The following is a 9,421-nucleotide window of genomic DNA, read 5'->3' as shown; positions in this document are numbered from 1 at the left end:
TTTAACACCAGAACTAACTTGGTTCACTGTTTTAGATTTGAAGGATGCTTTCTTTTGCCTCCCTCTCCATGAAACCAGCCAGAAAATTTTTGCATTTGAATGGCAAAATCCCAAAAGTGGACGCGAAACTCAGCTCACATGGACAGTTTTACCACAAGGCTTCAAAAACTCGCCCACCCTGTTTGGAGAACAACTCGCAAAGGATTTGGAATCCTGGGAAGCCCCACCAGGAGAAGGCAAAATGTTGCAGTATGTAGATGACATCCTCATAGCCACCCCCACAGAAGAAGGGTGCGTGGCTTGGACGGTAAGCCTTTTAAACTTTTTGGGGCTCCAGGGATATAGGGTGTCAAAGAAAAAGGCTCAGGTGGTAAAACAGAAGGTGATCTACCTGGGGTATGAAATCAGTGCTGGACAATGGACTTTGGGGAAAGAACGCATAGAATCAATATGCCAAACCCCAAAACTCAGACGATAAAGGAACTGAGAACATTCCTGGGTATGACAGGATGGTGCAGACTATGGATATACAACTACGGATTGCTCGTGAAACCTCTGTATTCACTCATTGCAAATGGAAGCAGAGACCTTCAGTGGACAAAAGAAACCACACAGGCCTTTGGTCAGCTGAAAAAGGCCCTCATGTCAGCTCCAGCTCTAGGACTTCCAGACGTGAGTAAACCATTCTTTCTCTTCTCTCATGAGAAACAGGGAATTGCCCTGGGAATACTGGCACAGGACCTGGGCCCATACAGAAGGGCAGTTGTTTACCTTTCTAAACAGCTAGATGCAGCAGCGAAAGGATGGACAGGTTGCCTCAGAGCAGTGGCTGCAGTTGTACTGAACATTCAGGAAGCCCGTAAGTTCACCCTGGGCATGAGGTGACTGTGCTAGTGTCTCATACAGTATCCTCAGTCCTAGAAACCAAGGGTGGCCACTGGCTCTCCCCACAACGATTTCTGAAATACGATTGCCTGGAGACCATCGAAGCCACTTAACATCTCTGAAATTCAACCAGCCTGCTCTCCCTTTTTAAAAACGTCCTTTGAGGGTTAGATGACCTGGCTGCAGAAACAAGCGTATACTGGAGGCAGAATGCGAAGATATCTGACTGGAATATTAGGGACAGGGCTGGGAGTCCTAAACGGAATTGATTCTGAAATATTAATGAACAAATTGGCCACTGCAACAAGTGATTTAACTAAATTAAAACAACCTTTACAGTCATCTTTGTTAGCATTGGGAACCAGTCAGTGGCAGGTCTTGAGAATACTGCCTAGGTCGAAAAAGGCAGAGGACCAAGACCATGGGTCAATCATAGATGCACTTGCTGTGGTTCAGGATAATGTGTCTCTGGCCTTTAACTGTATACAGGCACAATTATGGTTGCAATCGACAGCTGCCTCAATTATAAGGGAAGGAAGCGAAGGAGCCTTTCCAATTGAGATTCGAAAGGCCGTATGAGACAGTGCTACGAATTTTGAGAAGAAATTTCAGTCTTGGTGGACTTTGGCAAACTTTACCTATGACTCGACTGACAACGTAGTTACTGCCTTTGTGCTCACCATACGCAATGCCACAGTTTATGTTATTCATCCTATTATAGCACTGGGACTGAATCATGAGCAGTCAGTGCTCTACCCTTCAGAGCACAGGGCATGGGCACGGAGAGTGGGTGAAAAATGGCAAACTGTGAATCTAGAATCTTGCGTTACCCGGGAACAACAGGGGTTCATTTGTGAGAGTAACACAATCGATGCTCAAGATATATGTCTTGATACTGAACAAGGTGTTTGTCACTTTGAGATTCATCCAGATACGAATCAAAGGACTGTACTTGTATATATTGGTCAAGGTTGTGTATGTTTGAGAACTGCATGTACTTTTATAGAAATAGATAAGGGTAATGTAACTTTGCTCGGTAAGAATTATCTTAACTTTTGTATTTGTAACTTTGTTAGGATTTCAGGGTGTGACTTTCTGTATTTGGCACCAGTTGTGTCTCATCAGCTAATTAATGCCAACAATAAGATGTACCACAGGTTGTCACCCACGCCTATTGGAATGAACCTCACTTTAATTAGACAATTAATCAAACATCAGGACCTGGTCAAAATTCTAGAGAATATTCAAAAAACTGGGGAGAAAACCTTAATTACTGTCCATCATGACATAAAAGAAATAAGCAAGGTTCTGCAAAGAGTGAAACAGGATGCAAGTCACAGTTGGTGGGATTCACTTTTTGGATGGTCGCCCACTGCAACTGGAATCCTAAATACATTATGTCACCCCATTATTGTTTTACTAATATTAGTAGGTATAAGTTTAACACTATCCTTTGAGAATTGCAAATTGTTACAACGAATAACAATACTAACCTCTTTATCCCAGATACATGGTAAAGCATTGGGAGACACATATCGTAGAGATTGGAGCTTGTATTAAGTAAAAGAATTTACTATTTTGCTGAAAAGGGGGGACTGAAACATGGGGTTCGAACTAGAAGATATTAATCATAGAAATTAGAAGGTATTGAATAGTAATAGGCATATAAAATAATGGATATTGCTTAGGGCCACATCCTTAGGTTACGTGAGAATATACCGTATCCTGGCCTATGGGAAAGGAAGAGACTACGTGCAGAGCAGCAAAGAGAGACCTGATAAGGAGAAGGAATGTATATGGAAAACAGGATACAGGGTGTAAAGACAACTGAAAATGGGGCTCCTTATGTTCTGGAAACAGATGGATCCTGACCCCTGGCTTGGACCGTGGCCAAGGAATCAATGGGCATGTGCAAAGCAGTGGGGTCGAAAAGTCAGCCTGAAGAAAACCATTCTTACTTCATCCCTTTTACGACCCCCGAAGCCTGGGACGACCACCAGAGACAGCTGCGCAGGCGCAGAGGACAGACAAGCTGATTAGCATAGAGAGCGGAGAGGGAGGGGAACCAGGAAATGACCCATGAGGAAACTTAATGCATATGTAACACTCCAGGGGATAAAAGAACACGTGTGTAAGCAAGAACATGCGTGCCGCATGTATTTGGGGAAATGTCCCACATGCGTCCGGCCGAATAAACATACCTACTTTAAAACTCACTCTGTCTTTGAGTTTTGGAGTCTGGCTCCTTGTGTCACTGAGAAAGTCTGTGGCCAACGCCAAACTATAAGCAAGGATTGTGGCAGTCACCATGCGAGAAAACAATTACAATTAAAAAATCAAAAACACACAGGCACTACTCCTAGATATGACAGTTGTAGAGATGGGAACAGGAAAGAATAAAACCCCAATACAAACCAAGTCTCGGGAGCATTCCAGGAATGTCTGCTTTTACTGTAAGAGCGAAGGACATTATAGGAAAGATTGTTCTAAGAGAGTAACAGATCTGAAAATCTTCCGAGATATAGGCGCAAAAGAGGAATAGAGAAGTCATAAGCTCTATATTTTAGGGGACAAATACCATCTGGAGCTGGTAATAACTTTAAAACTGAGTCCCCAAGAAGAAGAATTAGAAGTTGTGGTAGACATAGGGGCAGAAAGAACCTGTCGGTTAAATATTCCAAAAGGTTATAGTGTGGTCAAAGATACTGTAAAAGTAAGAGGAGCAAAAGGAGTTCACAGTTCCTATCTCTAAAAATGTGGTAATTGAGGGAGAAACAAAATTTTGGATAGGGGATTTCTTATTGGTCCCAGGGGCAGGTAGCAACTGATTCGGATGAGATTTACAAGTGAAATTAGGAATAGGGGTTATCCCAGAAGATGAGAAAATGAGAGTTTTAAAATTAGGCCAAGAGGATTAAAAAAAAAAAAAAGGTAACCAGGAAGTTTGGGCTGGAGAAGGAAATAGGGGAGGATGCTTCATACTGAGCAAATGTCTTCACTGAGCTGTTGATTCAGCTAATTCTTTCCCCTTTGCTGTGTACAAGTAGTTTCAATTATTTCTTCCAATTTGCATTGTGATTTTTCATCTTAAAATACATAACTTGCTGTACTCTCGTATTGAAAAACTAGTTTACAGCTGTGACATAGCAAAACCTGCTTTTAATTTAATTTGAGTCAGTGCGAGGCTGTTCAATCAGGTGGTTCTCAGTGTGTAAAGTTAAACTAAAAGTAACACCAGCTGCTTAGTAAGGCAATGAGAAACATTTTTCCTTCCAGCCATGTACCCAAAGGTGTTTTTGCTTTCTTAGTTTTTGTTCTGTTTGTTTGTTAGTTTTTCTGGAAGTGCTGACTACTTGCAGTGCATCTGGAACAGCAGCTAGAGTTGTGCATGCATAGCACTTCTGAAAATGAGGGCTCATTTTTTTACCCAGAATTGAAGGTGGCTACATATATAAAAGGGAACCTACAAAGCTAGATGAAGAAAAGGTTTCAGTATCTTCTAATGTAAGCTGCTAATTTGTTACTTTCAGCATCACTGTGAGTGTGTGACACACATGAAAAAGATGGTGGGGGGGATCTCTGCTTGCTGTAGTTTTATTTCTTGAGTGCGTTGGAGAGCTGTGAGGAGGTTGTGGGTTCTTTGTGTGGTTTATTCAGGCCTGCAGGGAGGGTTTAGCCATGATTTCCTCTGTGCTGTAGGTAGCCCTGCAGCGTGGCAGCAGTAGCTTGCCTCTAGTGAGTTTGCAGGCAGGGTGCTTCACCACTGCAGTGCTCAGGTGCTGTTTCCTATTGTGACATTAAAGCTTGAATTCAAGAGTGCCTCTTCCGATCCAGTTATTGTTTGTACCACAGAAGCCTCTTTGGACAGTGTTTCCTAGCAGTCAAAGAGAAAGTATTGCAGAGACAAATTCCTTACTTGCTGCCCCCCCCCACTGTATTCATATTTTGTCCATTCCCTCTTCAAATTATAGAATTGTAAAACTCATGCTCTGTGTCCTCAGATGCCCTTCCCAAATCAAACCTTGGCTTAATTGCAAATTGCATTGCACTAACTAGCATTGCCTTAAATTTTTTTGGTGCAGGCAGGGTCACTTTGGAAGTAAGTTGTTGTTGACCTTGTTCCTACAACCTTTTTGAGCTTGTGAATGTAAAATTTGTGATAGAAAAACAAGTCTTTAGTTTTGGCACTGTGTCAGCTGTGAGTGGCTAGTAGTCTTGGTGGAGGGTGCCGTGAATTGCACGCTCGCAGAACGCACATAACAAAAGTAATTTAATTTGTAAAGAATTTGAAAAAGGGGGGAGGGGTGATTGGCAGACATACCTCTCCAAGACATTGGAATGTGGACTGATGTTAGAAGGTGGACTGATGTTGGAATGTGGATGTTAAAATGTGAAGAGAGAGAAAGAGAGGGAGAGAGAGAGAGAAAGAGAGAGAGAGGTGAAGGACAGAGTTAAATGCAAGGCTGTGAAAAAGAGGGAGAGAGGGACCACCGCTAGAGATAAGATCAAGGCAGAGATAGCTGACTTTCACAAAGTGGTTTATTTTTTTAAGCAAGATTTCTTTTTTCTTTCTGCTTTTTTTGTTGTTAAGAAGAGGAGGCTTTTGTTCTGAAGAATGGTTCTGTAAGACTAAAACAGTTAAATGTTGCCCAAAAAGTAAAAAATCAAGAGATGTGATACATCTTGTGTTAAAATTAGCCTGGTCTTCTTTATTTAACTAATTATAGATCACAGGAAGAAGAATTGGCCTCTGCAGCTATTAACACAGCTGGATACAAGAAGAAGAAGCGGCTGCAGAAAAAGCTTTTAGTTAAACCCAGAATTTTTTGAAGAAAACTAATGGTAAAAGTTAATGCAGTATGGTCTTTCTTTTAACACTGTGTTAGTAAGAAGTCCTTTCCAGGTACCACTAAAGCAGCAATCCGAACCACGAAAAGAGGGTGAATTCATGACAGCAAAATCAAAGGACTTGTGAAGAACCTTGAAGAATGGACTATCATATTAAAACTGGGTGATACCAAATGGACTTTCAACTGGGACTGGGTGACAACAGTTTGGGAAGATCCAAATGATCCAAGGAAAGTACAAAGAATAACACCTAACTGAGAAATAAGGCAAAACTTACATCACTGGTTTTAAGCACAGCCTGAATAAGCCCTGAGACACCTCCTACACCTCCTTGGGAGAGGAATACTGCCACTTCAAACATGAGGATCAGGACAATTTTAATAAAAGAGTTCTCATATTCTGGCCTTAGCCTGTGACTTGTACAGGGAAGAAGGGAAATTACCATTAGTATTATACTGTATACTTTATTTGATTCATCCCAGTGCTGGACACGCTAACTGTGTTATAGGTAAATGTTCAAATTATGGGAATAATTGGTATTGGAGCTCACAAAATCTATGTTCTCGTTGCAAGAGGTATTGAGTACTGAATCTATCCCCTATACAGATAGAACTCAAAGCAACTGAGGTAATAACTTTGTTTTGTGGATGGGAATTATTAGTGTCTGTTGACTGAGAGATACCTGAGGAACGGTGGGAAACCACAGTTAAGCAGTGTCAAAAATGACTTGCATAAAAAAAAAAAGAAAAAGTAAAAACGAGTGACAAGGGAAACAGAGGGCAAGCCTGGATTGACCACTGTACTCGCCACCGAGAAGATCACACATACCTGCTATGGGAAGCAACTCCATAGGCAGGGGAGGTGGGGGTATAAGCCATACCAGACCTCTGTTATTCCTGTTTCTGTCTCTCATTTGTTGTCTTTTACTTTTTGAGATACCGGCAAGATCGTATGACAAATGCTACAGAAAGTATTACATGGAAAGAAACCAAAGTTCCTTTTTTGTTACACCCATCCATGTCAACAGCCACTGTTATAACCCATCCAAATTAAGTACCGGCAGGCAAAATGGAGAAAAATACTGGATTACAAAGAACTTAGGAAAAAGTGGTAATAGATGGGGCATTGAATGTCCGAAAGGAGAGAGATGGATTTTTTTACATTTGATCTCAGAGATATAGTCCAAGATTCGGCAAAAAGGCAATTAGTAAACAAAAAGGTGAAACCAGCACAGCGATCTACCTCTGTATTAAACCCAAATTATATACTGAATCATATTATAAGATTCCAAGCAGTCATAGAGAAGATAAAAAACAAAGCCGCTCAGGCATTGGAATTAATATAGAATCAGCAAAGCCAAACTAAAACTCTAGTGTATCAGAATAGGTTGGCTTTAGACTATGTATTGGCTAAAGAAGGGGGTTTTTGTTGAAAATTTAATATATCAGATTGTTGAAAATAGAAGACAATGGGAAAGTCATCCTGGGGAAAAAAAAATAAATAATATGAGAAAGAAATAACCCAGATACCGGTCCAAATGTGGGAAAACAATGTTAAAAACTAACTGATGGGGTAATTGTTATAAACGCCAATCACTTGGTTTTTAAAATTTTAAAAGTTTAATAATAATAAAATGGTTATAAAAATAGTAATACAATTAGAGTAATGAAAATTTAGAGTTAGGACAATTACAAGACAATAAAAAGCAAAGAATTACGGACGTCCGGATGCTCTCGGGCACTTAAGCCCAATAAGCATGCCTTGTGAACAAAGGAATAATCTTTAAAAGCAGTAGCCTGTTGCATATTCATACATCTCATACATGATGCATAAATTCCTTGCAAATTAAGAACTTTTCTGGTTTTTGTCAACTTCTTCCCCTTAATCCTGGTGGTTCCATAAAGACGGAGAGAAGGCGGAAGAATGTTTGTCTTTTCCGATAAGGAGGCAGTAATTCTTTATGGGCCCCCATCATTGTCATCTCTGTGTGAAGAGTTTCTTCATTATCTCATCTCTTGCTTGAGCCAGTAAAAAAAAAACCCACATACATAGGTTCTATTTTAACTACAAAACTACATTTACCATACTATTAAAATGTTAATACAGCACTTCTAATCAATATGACATAATACATATAGTATTCAATTTAATATTTGCGAAAAGCCAATCATGAAATATGCATTTTTCACAGTAATGTATTGAAGAATGGATAGTGGAAGAAATTAAGATTCTTCCTTTGATGTTTTACAACTGTTCTGATGTTTCTTCCTCGTTTAATCCCATCTTTTATTTGATTACTAACATAGTCTAAAGAATGCAATTGGATAAGAAATATTGCTCAAGCCAAATGATTTATAAAGAATAAGAGGAGGTGTTATAAGTTTGGAGTGATAATAATCGACCAAAATGCCAATTGAATCAGGCTGATTTATTAAAGCAAGCGACAGCAAGCGAAACAGCACTGGGCGGCCGGGGAGTCCCTGCTCCGCCAACAGCTCGCAACTCCCCCCCTCAGTCCCTGGGTCTTTATGGCTTCTCTGCTTCCTGCGGACGTGTCGGTTCCAGGGCACTCTGTGTCTGCGCCGCCTGTTGCTAGGGGGTTGTAGTTCTGCCCTCCAGTGGTCGTCGGGAGGAAGGCTTCTCCTCATCCACACGATTTTGCAGTGCCCTGAGAGTCAACTTTACATATATGGTTACACCAGTCTGCTTAAGTAAGCAATATCTGCGCAATTCTGCAACTTGCCTTGTTAGGCCGGATGCCTCCGGTCTCCTGTTTGCCTGAGGACCTCCTGTACCCTTTGTGTTTCTCTTCCTTAGTTTGAACAAAGACTTACCCATTACAGAGGGATTGTGAAAAATGCATACTTTATGATTGGCTTTTTGCAAATATTACAATTAATATTGTATGTGTTATGTAAGAAAGTTATGCTGTATTAATTCTCTTAAGTAGTGTGTTAAATATAGTTTCAGGTTACAACATAATGTTAAAATAGAATCTCCGCGATGTAGGATTTTTTTACTAGCTCAAGCAAGAGATGAGATAATCAAGAAACTCTTCGCACAGAGATGGCAGTGATGGGGGCCCATAAAGAATTACTGCCTCCTTATCGGAAAAGACAAACATTCTTCCACCTTCTCTCCATCTTTATGGAACCACCAGGATTAAGGGGAAGAAGTTGACAAAACTCAGAAAAGTTCTTAATTTGCAAGGAATTTATGCATCATGTATGAGATGTATGAATATGCAAACGGCTATTGCTTTTAAAGATTATTCCTTTGTTCACAAGGCATGCTTATCGGGGCTTAAGTGCCCTAGAGCATCCGGACGTCCGTAATTCTTTGCTTTTTATTGTCTTATAGTTGTCCTAACTCTAATTTTTATTACTCTAATTGTATTGCTATTTTTATAACTATTTTATTATTATTAAACTTTTAAAATTTTAAAAACCAAGTGATTGGCGTTTTTCACAGCTACTGTGAAGAAAGCTACCCCAGCCAAAACCAGCATGTTATAAACGCCAATCACTTGGTTTTTAAAATTTATAAAGGTTTAATAAAAATAAATTGGAAAAAAATTAATACAAGTAAAGTAATAAAGATTAAACAATTAGAGTTAGGACAATTAAAGAGACAATAACAGCAAAAAGTTACAGCCCGGGCTGGGTACCTCTCTCTGGACAAAAGTGAG

Source organism: Anomalospiza imberbis, chromosome W (assembly GCF_031753505.1).
Source record: "Anomalospiza imberbis isolate Cuckoo-Finch-1a 21T00152 chromosome W, ASM3175350v1, whole genome shotgun sequence".
NCBI lineage: Eukaryota > Metazoa > Chordata > Aves > Passeriformes > Viduidae > Anomalospiza > Anomalospiza imberbis.
The sequence above is the reverse complement of the archived record's forward strand: the minus strand, read 5'-3'. Positions refer to the sequence as shown.